Below are 18,170 nucleotides of genomic sequence, written 5' to 3'. Positions count from 1 at the left end.
TCAAAGGTTCATCGGCTTTGCAAACTATTATCGCCAATTTATTCAGGGATTCTCCACCATTATAGCCCCCATTACAGCGTTAACCAGGAAGACTGCCAACCCTAGGGTCTGGTCTTCGGAGGCCATGTCTGCCTTCATAACGTTAAAGAAAGCATTCTCTTCAGCCCCAGTTCTGTCCCAGCCAGATCAAGAACGACCTTTTTTCCTAGAGGTAGATGCATCCTCAGTAGGCATTGGGGCGGTGCTTTTTCAAGAGTCTCCGGCTGGCTCACACAACCCGTGTGGGTTTTTCTCCAGACGATTTCTTCCAAGCGAATGTAATTATGGAATAGGGGACAAGGAATTACTGGCCATCAAGGCGGCTCTGGAGGAGTGGCGACATCTGTTGGAGGGGGCTATATTTCCTGTTACTGTGTTTACCGACCATCGGAATCTAGTGTTCATTCAAGAGGCTCGTTGCCTTAATCCTCGGCAAGCCCGCTGGGCATCCTTCTTTGCTCGATTTGACATGAAGCTCACATTCTGCCCGGGAGCCAAGAATGGACGTGCTGATGCATTATCTCGCTCATTTGACGATTCCGATCGTTTAAGACCATTGGTTCCGCAGCATATTATTGATCCTTCTAATATCGTAGCCCTTACTAGGACCAAAACGTCCTCTCCTCCTCCAGGCCGGTCATTTGTGGAACCCCATCTCCGATTCAAGACCTTGCAGTGGGCTCATTCATCCCGCATTGCCGGCCATGCTGGAATAAAGAAGACTACATCGCTGCTTTGCCGACGCTTCTGGTGGCCTAATGTACGTGCCGATGTTGAGAGATTTATTGCTTCCTGCACTACCTGTGCTCAACACAAAACTTGTAGAAGAGTCCCGGCAGGCCTTCTTCGTCCACTTCCTATCCCCGATGCTCCTTGGGAAAGTGTGGCCATGGATTTTATCACAGACCTACCCCTCAGTGCAGGGTTTACCACTATCTGGGTGGTTATTGATCGATTTTCGAAGATGGCACATTTTATTCCTCTAACTGGACTGCCCACGGCCAGTCGTCTGGCAGATATCTTTATCAAGGAGATATTCAGACTACATGGGTGCCCGAAGGAGATCATTTCGGACCGCGGAGTCCAATTTACATCCCAGTTTTGGAGAACCTTTTGTAAGAGAGTAAACATAGAATTGAAATTCTCTTCGGGATACCATCCGCAAACCAACGGACAGACGGAGCGAATCAATCAGGATCTCGAGACATTCCTCCGCTGTTTTACCTCCGACAACCAGAATAAATGGTCTCAATTCCTTCCTTGGGCGGAGTTCTCCCATAATCAACACATTCATGAGTCTACCGGATTCTCTCCGTTCTTTATTGTATACGGAAGTCACCCTGTGTTTCCGGATCCTTTTCCAGTGTCCTCTTCACCGGTTCCAGCCGTAGATACTCTTTATCGGGAATTTTCTCTCATTTGGGCTAAGACTAAGACGGCTTTACTCAAGGCTACTCAGCATCACAAGATCTTTGCAGATCGTCATCGGAGGGCCACTCCTCTCTTAAAGGTGGGAGACCAGGTATGGCTATCCACCCGGGACCTAAGACTAAAGGTCCCTTCTATGAAGATGGCTCCTCGATTTATTGGCCCGTACACCATCATGCAAGTCATTAATCCTGTATGCTTCAAATTGAAACTTCCTCCTTCTCTGAGATGTCATAATACTTTTCATGTCTCATTACTACGACCACTGGTACTCAATAAATTCTATCGACCTCCCGGTCGTCCCCCACCAATACAAACCTCTTCTGGAACTGAATTCGAAGTCAGTCGGATCTTGGCTTCTCGCATTCTTCGTGGCAAACAGCAATTTCTGGTCCATTGGAAAGGATTTGGCTCAGAGGAGAGATCATGGGTGGACAAACAGGACCTTCACGCTCCTAGAATTCTCAAGAAGTTCCTTCAAACAGGAGGAGGAAGAGGAGGGTATACTGTCAGGCGCCGTCCGCACGGCCGCCTGACTGTATGATCGCGCGTCTGGTTGCTAGGCAACCAGACGCGTCATTTCCGGATTCTCGGCCGCCTGACCTCTGCAGACAGCGCGACCCGTTGCTAGGCAACGGGACGCTATAGTGATTCCCGGCGCTGAGGATGACAGCGCTGCAGCGCTGATTCTATTGGAGCACTCCAGTATTTAAACCTTCTCTGGCCCTCCTACCAGTGCCAGAGTATCAGGTCTTCCTGCCTCCAGCGTTTCTGTGTACCAGTTGCTATATTGTTCCTGACCTTCCTCGTGCTGCCTGTGACCCTTTTGACCCGGACCGTTTGACCACCCCTATCTGGATTCTGCCTTGTACTGCGCTCCCTGTAGATTACCGACCCGGCTTGCCTGACCATTCTTCTGGATCTCCCTTTGTACCTCCTCTACTTGAACGTTGCTGAACCGGCCTGTCTGACACTCCCTTGTATCTCGCTGTGGACTCTAGGAAGGACCGCGACCTGCGTGTCCCTGCAGCGGAGTCCATACTTCCTTGCGGGGGTTCCTGGTGAATACCAGGGGCACGTTAGACTCCGCGCCTTCCTCTGAGTTGCGCCAACAACAGCAGGTACCTTCTACCAGTCAAACACCCACTACAGTCGTGACATAAGTAATCTAAATGTTCAGCACAGTGAAATTGCCTCAGGTAAGTATAGAAAGGAACCCAACTATGGACGTTGACTGCCCATACTGACATCAAGTATATAGGACCCTAAGCAAAAAAGGGTAATAAGACACCTACAAATAGAATAGGGTAAATTAAATAAACAGATAAGAGGACAAAGGTTAACCTATATTGTTAAGTTCAATACTATCATTAAGTCCAAACGGCAACAATGTTTTTAATCTGAAGATCCAAAAAGCTTCTCGTTTACAAAGGATGTTGAAACGATCCCCCCCCTTAACAGTTGAATCAATCTGTTCGATTGCTCGAACTTTAAGACCCTCTAATTTACCTTTTTGACATTCATTAATATGTAATGATAGACTATGTGATCTTATATCCTTTATAATGTTTGTTCGAGGAGCAATACATATGGGGTGCGGACCTTGGGGCGAACCTGGTCCTCTTCGGTCGATACATAGATGACCTTTTCTTCATCTGGGATGGGAATTCTTCCTCCATATCTTCTTTTTTATCACATTTAAATACTAATAATTTTGGTTTAAGTTTTACTAGCAATCATCATCCAACGGAAATTAATTATTTGGATATCACTCTACGTATAGAAGATGCCTCCATTATTACGGAGAATTATTCTAAACAAGTTGATTCTCATAGATATGTACATTATAGAAGTAGCCATCTAAATTCTTGGAAGAATGGTATACCCAAAAGCCAATTTCTCCACATGAGAAGAAATTGCACAGATACTAAGGATTTCAACAAACATTCTGAGAAATTATTTGAAGCCTTTATAGAACAGGGCTATCCAGAAGAATTGGTATGAAAAGCCTATACTGAGGCTTTAGATGTAGATAGGGATCAGCTTCTTACTACACGTCCCAGTAAAATCGATCAGGACAGATCTGTGGTTTTCATCACTAAATATAATAGCTATGCGAGTGAAATAAGACAGATTATTACTAAGAATTCTGCTTTACTAGAATTGGATGACTGTGTTGGTCAACTCATTAATAAGGGTAGAAACACAATCTTTAGAAAATCTAAGAGTCTTAAAAATAAACTATCTCCTAGTTTCTTTAAAATTAATCTAGAAGTTATACCATCTGTACCCAATTCGTCCCTAGGTTGCTGGTTGGTTTCCAGACCTAATGGTTTTTATAAATGTAGTAAAAATAGATGCATCACTTGTTCATTTGTTGACCATAAATGTACCAATTTCATCTCTTTCTCAACTAGGGAAAGCTTTGCTATTGAGAAAGTTTTAGATTGTTGTTCTACTTATGTGATATATGTCATAAATTGCAAATGTGGGATTCAGTACGTTCGGCGTACTATTCGCACTTTTAACGTGCGTTTTCTTGAACAACGCCGCAATATTATAGAGGGTATAAGATCACATAGTCTATCATTACATATTAATGAATGTCAAAAAGGTAAATTAGAGGGTCTTAAAGTTCGAGCAATCAAACAGATTGATTCAACTGTTAGGGGGGGGGATCGTTTCAACATTCTTTGTAAACGAGAAGCTTTTTGGATCTTCAGATTAAAAACATTGTTGCCGTTTGGACTTAAAGATAGTATTGAACTTAACAATATAGGTTAACCTTTGTCCTCTTATCTGTTTATTTAATTTACCCTATTCTATTTGTAGGTGTCTTATTATCCTTTGTGTTTAGGGTCCTATATACTTGATGTCAGTATGGGCAGTCAACGTCCATAGTTGGGTTCCTTTCTATACTTACCTGAGACAATTTCACTGTGCTGAACATTTAGATTACTTAATAGCCCATTTCCTTTGCGCTTAGGGTCCCATGTACTCAAGTGCCATTGGGGACAGTCAACGTCTATAGTTTGGTTTCTTCCAATGTTAACCTGAGTTAGTTCCATTATGCTGAACATCTAGATTACTTACTAGCCCATATTCTATGTTTAGTCTCTCTTTTTTAGTTTTAGCTGTGGATCATGTTAGGGGTTTATATATTTTCACACATATCTTTAATATATTTATTGATTCATGTGTGGAAGTGCATTTTTTCTAGCCCTTAGAGGCTGTGTATATATTTCTGTGAAGATCTGTCATCCGAATCCATATATATATTTTTATCTGTATTATTAGTTTATTTTATGTTATTATAAGCATTTATCTTACGTATTGGATAAGCATTCTGTTGAACCAGGATTTTTCCGAATAAGGTTCCGGTCTACAGGAGATCGTGACTTTCCGTGATGAATGACAGCGTGTCGGCTGTTTTCGGAGTCTTACAGACGATCACGTGATTTTTAAACACAAAGTCCGGATATCTCCGATACTGATTGTTAGTGAGCTGGAAATCTTCGTAAGGTCAGCTGCTGACCATGTGATTTACTCCATGTGACCATTCTGCAGTATTTTAAACCAGCGCGGCTGGTTCTAATCATTTAACTTACCTCTGATGAAGCGGCAGGACGCCGGGAAACGCGTTAGGAAGGATTGATATATCTCAAAACCCTTATCAGGTGCTGGCCAGCCTACCACTAAAAGTGGATTTGGGATCTATGCTGGGTATCTTCCCGCTGACTGTCAATCATATTTGCTGGAGCCTTTTGAATACTTTACATCGGGATCTGATATCCATGAATTCACAAAGTGAAGCTAAGTATATATGCATGTACTTTCCTAGTGCCTACGAAATCTAGCTCTATTGGGCACTGTTATAGATCACGAGCAATGTGATTATCGATACTAGATTTGGAAATACTATCACTGGTAACGTCTAAAATCACAACACTAACTTGATTTTCTGATGTTTGATTGCACCCTATGGGGGATGCTTTAATTGCATATCGTACCAAGCCATCTCTTTGTCCGGCTAACTACCAATAACCAGCTGGACTTATGTGAGGAAAAGATAACATCTAAACGGTGATTCCCAATTTGTAAAATTGATACAAGTGGCTCTTTTTGTCCTTTGTTTTAGCTCCAAGATCATCAAAATCTTTTTTATCCTGAAAACTCGCGGGTTGGATCCCCTGAATGGCATTGCCAGTTATATCTTATGCTATTAGATATTATTCTATTGTGGCCAAGTATCCTGATTATGCAATAGATCAGGTCTGTTTATTATGCAATTGTCCAATACCAATGTTACTAATGTTATAAGCTTTTGAATATTATTGCTTATCCTGTTTTATATGTTGTCATTTAATAAATTGTCAACTTTTAAGTACCTGGTACTTTGCGCTCCTCCTTTTGTGGTTAGATTTATCTTATTGTTAGACAGATCCAGAGGAGCAGCAGCACAAGGTATTTTGTAAGGGTGATTGCAGCGCTCAACATTTGTCTAAGCTTTATTTTAACACTGCGATTTAGAGTTGAGCTAGGAAACGCCCCACTCCTATTCCGTAAATCTGTCACTTTTAACATTTAAAATTCCCCCTCCTATCTGCAAAGCAACATGATTTTACCAATGTTTAAAATTGTACCTTCTAACTAGGTTCACTCCAAACTTTCAATGAGGCTCTTACAAACCTTAAAATTTTAATAAACCACAAACACAGAATTTGAAGTCATATGTGGAAATGTATTTACTTTTAAAATTTACCACTTGGTAGAAACATTTAAAATACCTATTACATTAACATGGCATTTGTACCTTTTGTATAGAACAATATACAAGCCCTTTCTTGTATATAAAAAGCATATTTTTTCACAGCCCAATGAAGATATAAGACAGCTGGGATTTGCATACGTAATGTCTTGCTAGGGAACTAAGCTGTAAGTATTGAGAACTTGACATTTTGCTCTAATTGCCCTTCAAATGTGTAAATCTACTGCCTTATATACCTATTTATCTGAAAGCTAATGAATATTTGAAAAAAGAGATTTGACTTTTTCACATGGATTCAAATCCTCACAAGTTTATGTCAGGGTCCCAGAACACCATTGAAATCATTTTCTTTTCCTACATAAAAAGCCAGCCAGACTGCTTAAGATACAGTATATATGAATGTGGCCACCAACTGTCTTTCAAGAAATAAAGGAGAAGTTAAGAAAAATAAAATGAAAACATTGCAACCCGACCATTGTCATTCTCAAAAGAAGAGAAAATAATTGCCAAGTGAGACAGAGGGATTTAAACCATGCAATAAAATACCAGACAATAAAAAAAAACAAATCTTTGGTTATGCTAGCAATGGGAGTGCGACACAACTTTTAAAATATTTATTTCGCTGCTAGGTAATAATGCACATAAGGGAAGACTTATTTATTCTTTGAGAGCCGTTTCTTACACATGAGACTCACTGCCTCTTATTTCCAATTGTGTGTTATTATTCTGTCAGAGACAATAATCTCAAGAAGCACTGATTCATTTTAAAACAATTTGCAACTTCATTATATAAGAACTTTTTACTTGCAACCAAAAAAGTAGCCCTGAGGTAAAATGTCAATTATGATCAGAACATTTTCTCAGTAAGTGTAGTTAAAGGAATAGTTTGTTTTGTTGTGAAAGATTTCAAATGCAGATCACTTTTATCTGTTGCTGCTTATATAATTGTTGGATAATGAATATTCTATTATTTCTAAGCTATTTTGCGGATTGGCAATTGTAACAGGATCACATTGCCATGTACTTCGGTAGGCACTGACTGATTGAAACAATCAACAGGTATAATTTACAGAGCATAAAAAGACAAAGAAAGGTGGGTAAAAGTGCTGGCTACTCATTTTATTTTCTTTATATTATTTTTTGGTGATAAACAAAGATATGACCACAAATATAATAAGAAAGTAAAAATAGCACATAAAGAGGTAAACCGTACACATGACAAATAAATGAAACATACAATTGGAAAGATTCTGTCTTTAGACAAAGGCCCCATGGCTCAGTCTTGCTTAATTTTATATCAACTGTGTAAAAGTCTAGCAGACAAAAAGGAAATGATGTACAGTAGGGGGAGAGGGAAGGAGAGGACAGGAAAAAGGGAAAGATCCAGGTGAAGAGTATAACTAGCCCTAGTTTATCTTAAGAAGATAAGTGAAGCAATTAAAAGCATATATAAGGGCTCCCATGTTTAAGAAAGGATTTCAATGAGTTGTGAAGGACCATGGTCATCATATCCATGCAGTAGGCAGGGCCGTAACTAGGGCTGTGCGACAGGGGCGACCGCCCAGGGCGCAACGCTGAAGGGGGCGTAATTTAGGAATATTTTAGGTTAATTTGGTTAAAATTGAGGGCTAGGGGGGCGGCATTTGTCTTTCTCGCCCAGGGCACTAGAAATCTAAGTTACAGCTCTGGCAGTAGGTATACCATATGATGTTAAGAAGACATTGAAGGGGGATTAGTTTGCCTCTATATGCTACCAACGGACAGGTTATGGTGTAGATTATATGTGATTATCTTTTTTCTGGTTATAAGTGGCCAATGGAATCACTAACGGTAAGAGGAAGAATCTAGGTGATAGAATGATGTCTAATAGTAGAATCAGCTGGAACATCTTCTTAATTTCATTGCAAAATATCTGGAGCTTAGGACAGAGCCAGATATGAGGGAATGAGCCTTATGGGGAACATCTCCTCCAGCAAGCACTACAGACATCTGGTTTCAATTTGTGGAGTTTCAAGAGTACATATAACCAGTGATATAAGAGTTTGATAAGATGTGTTTTCTTAAGCTGTGTTGTGATAAATTTCTTGCCAATTGTCAATGTCTCTTCCAGATTTGCCTTTCATGAGGATCTCTAGTGTTTGGTCCAATTGACTTAAGCTCAGTATTTAAGTTGAACACAAAACCTTTTATTAATGCATGTCTTAAACAGAGCAAACCAAATGTTTGACAGCTTTGAAAAAGTTCCTATAAGGAATTAAACATGTCAAAGAGTTAGAGGAGATAAGGCTAAATATCATTCTGTGGATAAGCTGTATGTAAATTGATTTTGTGCTGATTAGAAAAACTAATCAGAGCGTGAAGTGCAAAGCACTAGTGGAACTTTCTTTGTGGAGTGAAAGGAATAATTCTGCTCAAAGTGGAGAGGCAAACTCTGCAGGAAATCTAAGAGGTTCTGTCACTGTGATCAAGTGGTGTGGATTATTACTATGCGGTAACCATCCCAGATTGTGGGTAAAGGATAAGCGTCTGATCGGATAATGTGATATTGAGCCACGATTAGCTAAACTTTATATTGCTGCAAATGATTGCCGACATTATTAGCAACAAATGAGTGAGCAGCTATTACTATTATTATTATCTCTGATATATGAGTTGATACGGAAATTGTGCCTGCCATTATAAGCTCTGTATTTAGAATGGATTGAGCAGCTGATCCTGGAAACAGTGTTTTAATACATATTAGCTTTATGATATGCTCCAGGATTTATGAAGTAACAAACTGAGGAGACCAAATATTATATCTGGATTAAGAAAAGTTTATTTTCGGAGGGGACGCCCCTGTTAGGTGCTACCTGTGTCAAATTAATTAGACTTCATATGACATATAATTTAAATTATAGAATTTAACTTATGAAATATTTTGTATTCATTAGGAATGGTCTTATATGAGATCGTTTAGAATGTTTTATTGATTTAAATTGTTATGTTTATACTTGCTGTGTTATAGACATTTTGTGAGTTAATAAATAATTATCTTATTGAGACTTTTTGCGGCTTCTGTATTCTGCCCTTTATATCTTGTATTTCTATATATTGGAATTAACAGAGCGCTATTTGAATTCATTTTTGGAGTTTTTTGATTTATGGGGATTCATTTGCAATCTCCTGTCTTACAGCTGCCTAGGTGTATTGTAAATATCTATTAGTGGATTATTTGGGTGGCTGTGGTCTTATTTTTATTTATATCGCTACTTTGCCTATCCTGTGCCTGTATGAATTTGTTTTGACTTTTGATAAAATGTGGGCAGTGGTCTACAAATCATTTAATCCTTTATCTTGTCAGTACCCCAATTGTAGCCGCTGAAAGAAGTAATTATGGGGGATCTTAAATGTATCTTGAATCTCAGCAAAAGCAAGGAATTTGGGTTCTTTAAAAACGTAATTTATATATTTTATACAACCTGCCTGCCAGTGCTCATAAGCAGACTGATTGTAACCTGGAATGAAAGTAGTCTTTTGGACAACAGAATTACTGGTATAGTGTGGGAGGCCTAAGAGTGACACTTGTTGACCTGGTCCCATAGAGTAAGGGAATGGAAGATTGCAGTCCTTTCTGGTGGAGGCTCCTCTGAATACATATGAGGGAAGAGATGGAAGCTGTCCCACAACTATCTGCCTTAATCTATGCAGTCAAGCTGTTCCACAATATGCTTTGGGCAATTTGCACTGCTATGTAATAATGCTTAAAGTTTGCCATGCCAAGGTCCAGTCCCTGTGTCAATCTTTGAAATATCCATAATTGAACTCTGAGGTGCTTTTTTTGCCCATATTAAATCAATAAAACAGTCTAAAAGAGCTTGTTTAAGATCATTCCTAATGAAGTAAAGTACTGTAAGAATTTAAAACCATGGGAAAAACACAGATTGGGAGTGTCTCTAATAGCTTTAAAGGTCTGAGGAGGATATTCATCGAAATTGATGCACCCTATCCAGGAGATGAAATACTGACTCCAGGTGTCCAGGATTGTTTTGATCTGGAAAAGAAGATGAGTAGAGTTAGCCTGGAACAATTGATTATAGTGTTTGTTGATTGTCCAGATGTTTGATTTTGGATTGGTTCCAATTAAAGGGAAAACTTCATTCCAACCCTCATCTAACTAGAGATGTAGAAGTCTAGGACCTCATTTTGGAAATCCATATTATTCTATTTCAGTGTAGAGAGGAGGTAGTGATAAGGCTGCATCTGCTACCATCAGGAGAACCAAATATATACTAAACCAGGTGCGCCAAGGAAAGCAACCCTAGTAAATAAGTGTAATAAATTAAAAGAGGTGGGCTATGTCTAAAATGCATATAGTATTTTATTATAACCAATATAAATGATAACAATACATAAAACTCGAATAAACCACCAACAGTGGAATAATATAAAAACTATCTCTAAAAGAGGATATCTTTGTTTATAATATTGTGCATGTCTGCAAATGCAGAAATAACAATAAATGTAAATGGTAAACATTTATAATAAGATTTTCCCTAACAGCCTGGATGCCCTCTCCCTGCACTAGAAAGGTTATGGACATAAGGGGCAAACGGATGATACACGCCACCCTATTGATTATCTAGAATAACTGGATCTGAAGGTGCTATTAGCCCTAATTACAGGTGCTGATGTTTCTGGGTGAGATTGCTCTATTTACATTCTTTATGGTCATCTGTTGACTGATTTTAACCTCTATTGTTATCCTTGGTTTATCCACACATCTCCAGGATTTTTATTTATTTGTTTACAAAGTGTGCTGGCCACACACTTTGTTTCTTATAAGAACATCTGTAAGTTAAGCTGGGTACACACTACAGAAATTTCGACCATTTTTTTTATGCAGAGCGATTTTACATGCGACCGATGGTCCGATCGCTCGGTCCATGGACTGCATACACACTAGCCTTGTTTAGGACGATAAAGGGAGGAGCAGACGTCCCTTTAGCGACTTTTTACAGCTATTTTGTCGTGAGCAATGACTGTAATTTCGTACTCACTGTTGTGGATCGGTTGGAAGTTTATACACACTGCACAGCGGAAACGAGATTCGACCGAAAATATTAAACGGTACGACCAACCAAATGAGGCGATAATCATCCATTTGGGCAGACTGTCGTCCATTGTGTCACTGCACACACTGACCCGACTTTTGAACGAGCGGTCGTATGTTGGCTGTTTGAGACGATTTTTGGACGAAAACAGTATAGTGTGTACCCAGCTTAAGTCTTTGGATTGAAGACCCTATTATAAGTGTTTACCAGTTAAATGTATTGTTATTTTTGCATTTGCAGACATGCACAATATTATATACAAAGATATCCTCTTTTAGAGGTAGATTTTATATTATTCCACTGTTGGTGGTTTATTTGAGTTTTATGTATTGTTATTATTTATATTGGTTATAATAAAATACTATTTGCATTTAGATAAAGCTCACCTTCTTTAATTTTATTACACTTATTTACTACGGTTGCTTTCCTTGGCGCACCTGGTTTTGTATATATTTGGTTTCTTTTTTGCAAGGAGTTTCACACTTGATTGGGTATGCGACAAGGAACAAACATTTTGATTTATTTTTTCATTTGTCTGATAGTATATATATTAGCTTTTGGGTTTTGAGCACTCAAGCTATGTTTTTTAACCATCAGGACAACGTTGTCCGTTTAAAGGGAAATGTTGTGTTCAGATCTCAAAACTGCAACACCTGCAATGGATTAGTTAGAACAAATTTTTTTCAAGCAGTCCAATCAGTAGTGCAAATATTAAGGGAGAGAAGGAGCAGGCCTGTTTTGTGCCATTCAATATAACAAATGAGGAATAAGTCACCCAGTTGGCCAATACTGTAGCTCTAGGAAAGCAACATAAAGCTAAAATAGCATCAAATTATTTTCTATTGAAGTCCAGTTACCCAAGCATTCATAAAAGGCCAAAATACATGCTCAAACTCTTTCCAATGCCAGAACTATTGTGGGGAACGTATGTACATGAATAGAATCGGGTCAATGGCTTATCTGGTAATATCAGGGGGTTGTTGGCCTGATCATAATGAATTATAGAAAAGAGGAGAGAGTTTAGACTGTTTGTTAAAATGTTTGCATCCTTTTTTAAGTATATATTTAATAGGAAAATTTGATCTATTATTTAAGAAAAAAGTGTGGTCGTGCCTTGGTTTCAGTATTACTTCGAGGAAATAGCTGAATTGAATTGAATTACTGCTACCTCCATGATCTGGTTAAAGAAATCTGTCATAAAACAACTACCAAAGAAAACTCCTTACCGAAAAGTTAATTATTTCACTAATAGCACTCAAATTCAATTGGAGGGAAAAGTAGCAAAACCAAAGCAGATGTAAGATGTATTTCCTAGACTCTAAAGGCTAATTCATCAGTGGAATAACCACCATTTAAAGGTGTACATATGTATGTAGTGGTGGTTGATTGTTTTGGTTTCTGGTGAGACTGCATAGTGAGCTTTTAGCTGCTGTAGGTGGGAAAAGTCCACATCAACAAATTCCAGGGTTATGAAGTTTCTCCTGCTCTGTCTGCAGGTGCATCAACATCATCAATTTCCTGCTCTGGAGTAACACTATGCATTTAAGTTCCTTTATTGATTATTTCCTTCAACCTATTGTTAAAAACAATTTGTCCTATTTGAAAGATACTAATGATGTCTTGACCAAACTTGAAATGATTAAATGGGATACTCATATGTTTTTAGTAACAGCAGATGTTACTTCTTTGTACACTATAATTCAACATGACAAAGGTCTGGCAGCTATTAGATTATTTTTGGAGAAAATTACTATAAATGAGAATTTGAAAAAAATTCTTCTTGAGGGTATTCATTTTATTTTGAACAACAATTATTTTTACTATAAGGGTGCCTACTATATTCAGAAGACAGGAACAGCGATGGATACCAGGTTTGACCCGAGTTATGCCAATTTATTTATGGCGTGTTTATTAATGATAGACTTGGGGCAAACCTGGTATCATGGAAAAGATATATAGATTATGTCCTTTTCTTTTGGAAGGTTTTCTTTGGCCATATTTTGTTCTAGCCTCAATTTTAATAGTTGGAATATCAAATTCTCTTTTGATATTAGTACCATTTCAGTTAATTTTCTAGACATAGAGATTTATATTAAAGACATGCATATATATATACTAAGGGCTATACAAAGCCAACTGATACCAATTCATATAGTCTACCTTCAAGTCAATATCCCTAAAATTGGCTTAAGGGGGTTCCCTATAGCCAATTTCTCTGGCTACGGAGAAATTGTACGGAAATTACACTAATTTTAATGCAGGTAGATGATATGTATAACAACTTTCATGAGAAAGGTTACAACAAAGAACTATTAAACAATGCCAAGGACAAAGCAATTACGGTTAATCATGATATTTTGCTGGTAAAAGCATGTAACGTGTCTAGGGGCGACAAACCTGAAGTGGCTTTTATCACTGAATACAATGATTCATTCAAATACATTGAAAATATATTTTCCAGTCACTGGCATGTTTTGGGTAAAAATCAGTTATAATTAAAGTTTTCCCGTTGAAAACTAAATTTATTTATAGGCGTTCTTGTAACCTAAAGAATAAATTGGTTAAAGGGGCGACAACAAAGTCACCTGGATTAGGAAGAACTAAATCTAAAGGGTTTTTTCGATGTGAATGCTCAATGTGTAAACATGTAAAAGCTGAAAAGAGTAAAACAGAAGAGTTCACTGTACACAATCATAGTTACAAGATTGAACAATTTATGACCTGTAACTCATGTAATGTTGTTTACTTAATTAAATGTAATTGTGGACTCACTTATGTCGGCAAGATCTCTCGACCTTTAAAAAAACGTCTTTATGAACATGTACGAAATATTAAATTGGGCTAAGAATTACATTCGCTATCCCTGCACTTTAAGAATCATCATAATTGTGCAGTGAGAGATATTAAATACTTTATAGGCATGGTGCAAAAAGATTGGAAATATAGAGACATTCCCAATTTATTGTCCTAAAGAGAATTGCAATAGATTTTTAAATTAAATTCCTTGATGCCCGCAGGCTTGAATAAGGATTTTGAACTTAAATGTTTTTAGAATGATATAAAAAGTGATATTATTATATATTTCTTCTTTTTCCCCTCTATCTCTATTACCACTGATGCGCTTATTTAAGAACAAAAAGAAGAAAAGGAAAATCATCAAAAATCGACAACTTATGAATATGATATACAGCTAACTGTATAATTCAATATATTTGAGTCAATATTTTCTTCTACCTGAAAAACTATGGATCTTTAGATTTGATATTATTTTTCATCAAGTGATTTCAATGTAATGTTTTAATACATTTTAGAATGAGGTTTTGATTTCAAATAGGAAGTATAGTGGCGTGTCATGTTTTGTCGCCAGTTCCAGCCGCTATTTGTTATTTGTAGTCATGTGATATGTGAATCTTCACTATCATGTTTGACTTCTAAAACAAGGCTTGGATCCACTAATACGGAAGTGTAGTAGTGGTAGATTGATATTATTGGGGTTTGGTTAAATTTTGAGTGTCTTTATATGTTTTATGATTTCTTGTTTGATTATTTTATGTGACAATCCTTGTTCAATGAGTATTAAGTTGTATTGTTCAAGTTGTATTGCTTGAGCCGTGTGTTTATTTTTCATCTGAACATTATGGTTCATATAGATTTGATATTAGTTGTTCAAAAAGTGACTTAAATGTATTGTTTAATACATATTTTGGAATGAGGCCTGAATCTCCAATAGGAAGTATAGTGGCGTGTGATGATCCGTCATTAGTTCCAGTGGATATTTGTCATTTGTTGTCATGTGACATGTAAACTTCTATTACTATGTTTGATTTTGAAAACGAGGTTTGGATCCTCTAACACGGAAGTGGAGAGTAATATTATCGAGATTGGCTCATTTCTTTATATTTTTTATGATTTTTTGTTTGTTCGATTATTTTATGTGACAAGCTCATTATTGTTTAATAAGCATTAAATTGTATTACTTGTATATTTGAATTTATGATCATGTAATCGCCATATACTATATATAGCAATCGAGAATTGTTGACAGACTACCTTGATAAAGACCTACTGTTGGAGGTCGAAACGTGTCGGTGAAGTGTGTTTAAAAGCTTTGAAGAACTCCTATACCTGTTTCTAGGGCCGGACTGGGACTAAAAATCAGCCCTGGCATTTAAAGCACACAGGCCCACGTGTTGTGAGCTCCATGCACTATATTGTTGCTGCACACTGATGCTGGCGCAGTACAATATGATGTAGTATGAGTGTGTGTGTGTGTGTGTGTGTGTGTGGGAGAATTATTTCTCCTAATGACCCTCAACATTACACTGTTAGCACCACAATTACATCAATAAATACCATGACAATATATTATCAGTGCCCAAATTACAGCAATAAATAACCCCTCACACACACTCATACTACATCAATCACCTCCACATTACAGCAACTGGCATCACCCCCCACATTACAACAACCGGCATCACCTCCCACATTACAGCAACCAGCATGACCCCCCACATTACAGCATCCAGCATCACCCCCGACATTACAGCATCCAGCATCACTCACCACATTTCAGAAACCAGCATCACCCCCCACATTACAGCAACCAGCCTCAACCCCACATTACAGCAATACCCTCTTCTACTTATTAACAATACTATGCCCCAAACACACTACAACATTGCCACCACCGCGCCACCCCATACTACAGCAATACCACCAATTATACAGGCAACACTGTAGGAAACCAATGTTTTGCTTTTTTCAAATCTCCCACAAGATAGCAACAACAGAATACATACACACATATAGGTAACAGGTACCCTTTTCCCTCAATTAAACAGTAATGGCAGAATTTTCATGAATCATTCCACATGAAATAAAACTCTAACATATATCTAAAAAAAACATAACTATTGAATGATCATTTGAACCCACACGGCCGCATTAGAAGTATTTCCATCTACAGCAAAATGTCAGAGAAATTTTTTTTTTTTTACTAACTTTTTTTTTAGTAACTGGAAATGCATCTTTTCTATTCATTTTAAATAACACAGTATATAAATTAAGGGGGATATTGGAGGTGGGTGAGAGATAATTGGTTGTGGTCCATCAGTTTGATGGAAAACAGATAGGAAACATTTAGATTATTTAACTGGAGACGTCTACCCCCTTGACTCACAGGCAGGGCCGACAAGAAGATTTTTGGGCCCCGATACAGCAACTTCTTTGGGCTCCCATCATATTCAACAATGAAAGACTTGCCTTTGGCAGAAGTGACCCTAGTTCATATTATGCCACATCGTAGTGCCCCAAGGTCATATTATGCCACAATAGTGTCCCCAAATAACATTATGCCATAGTAGTCCCCCCAAATAATTAGTAGCGCCCAGACAACTCATTCACAAATAAAAATTGGTACAGCATATCAGATACTGAGAGTGTAAGTCCCAGGAGCAGCTTAATACACCATGTACAATGCAAACAAAAATATATATATTGACACAATCAGATAAAATTTATGACAAGCAATGTTTTTTCCTCTTAATTAAAATTTTTTGCACAGATAAATATGCAAGAAACATTACAGCGCAATAATGAGCAATACATCGTGTTTTAAACATCATTGGATACACAGTAGTGCCCCCAGTTCAAGAAAGGATGGTTAAAAACACATTGCATACGAGAAAATATTTGAACTTACCTGATTATGGCATCCTGTGTTCTGTTCTCCTACTGGGCATGCTGGGCAATGAGGGATCAGCAGCTGTCAGCTCACACAGGCAGTCGGGAGCAGGAACAGAGGGCAATGGTGGAAGCGGAAATTTAGAAGTGGGGATATGGAAAATATAAGTGAATGGAGTATGAAGGCTTGATTTTTTATTTTTTTTAAAACTTGTCCCCTCTGTGCTTTCCCATTCTTCATTACTACTTGTGTTTTATGATGACTGCATCCCTGACATTCCCATTCTTAAGATGTCTCTCCCTTTACACTTTCTTTTACCTATGCCCCTGCACCATCTTCTCCTTTGTCCCTCTCACTTAACCCCCTGCACCACCTTTTCCCCTGGCTGTCTCACACGTCTTCCTGCACCACCTTCTCCACTGGCACTCTCACACGTCCTCCTGCACCACCTTCTCCCCTGGCACTCTCACGCGTCTTCCTGCACTGTCTACCCCCCTGGCACTCAAACGTCTTTCTGCACCCTTTACCCCCTGGGTCTCTCACACCTCTTCCTATACCCCTATCCCCCTGGCTCTCTCACCCCTCTTCCTGCACCCTCTACCTCCCTGGCTCTCTCACCCCTCTTCCTGCACCCCCTACCTCCCTGGCTCTCTCACCCCTCTTCCTGCACACCCTTCCTCCCTGGCTCTCTCACCCCCTCTTCCAGCACCCCCTACACCCTGGCTCTCTCACCCCTCTCCCAGCACCCCCTGACTTTCTCACCGCTCTCCCAGCACCCCCTTGCCCTTTGGCTCTCTCATCCCCTCTCCCAGTAACCCCTTCCCCTTTGGCTCTCTCACCCCCTCTCCCAGCACCCCCTTCCCCTTTGGTTCTCCCCCCTCTCCCAGCACCCCCTTTCCCCCTGGCTCTCTCACCCCCTCTCCCAGCAGCCCCTACCCCCTGGCTCTCTCACACTCATGATCCGCGCGCGCAACTAGCGGCACCCCCGTGACCCCCCCCCGCACGAAAATTGCAGCACTCCCGATATTTTTATTATATTTTCTTGTCTTCTACTGCATTTGTGGCTCTGCCGTACTGACCTAGAAATTGAACAAGAAAGTACCTATCTATATGAAAATGTGAAAGAAAAGAAAGGCCTCTTAAAGGGTGTCTAATC

Source organism: Mixophyes fleayi, chromosome 1, assembly GCF_038048845.1.
Source record: "Mixophyes fleayi isolate aMixFle1 chromosome 1, aMixFle1.hap1, whole genome shotgun sequence".
Lineage (NCBI taxonomy): Eukaryota > Metazoa > Chordata > Amphibia > Anura > Limnodynastidae > Mixophyes > Mixophyes fleayi.
This window is presented reverse-complemented; position numbering follows the sequence as displayed.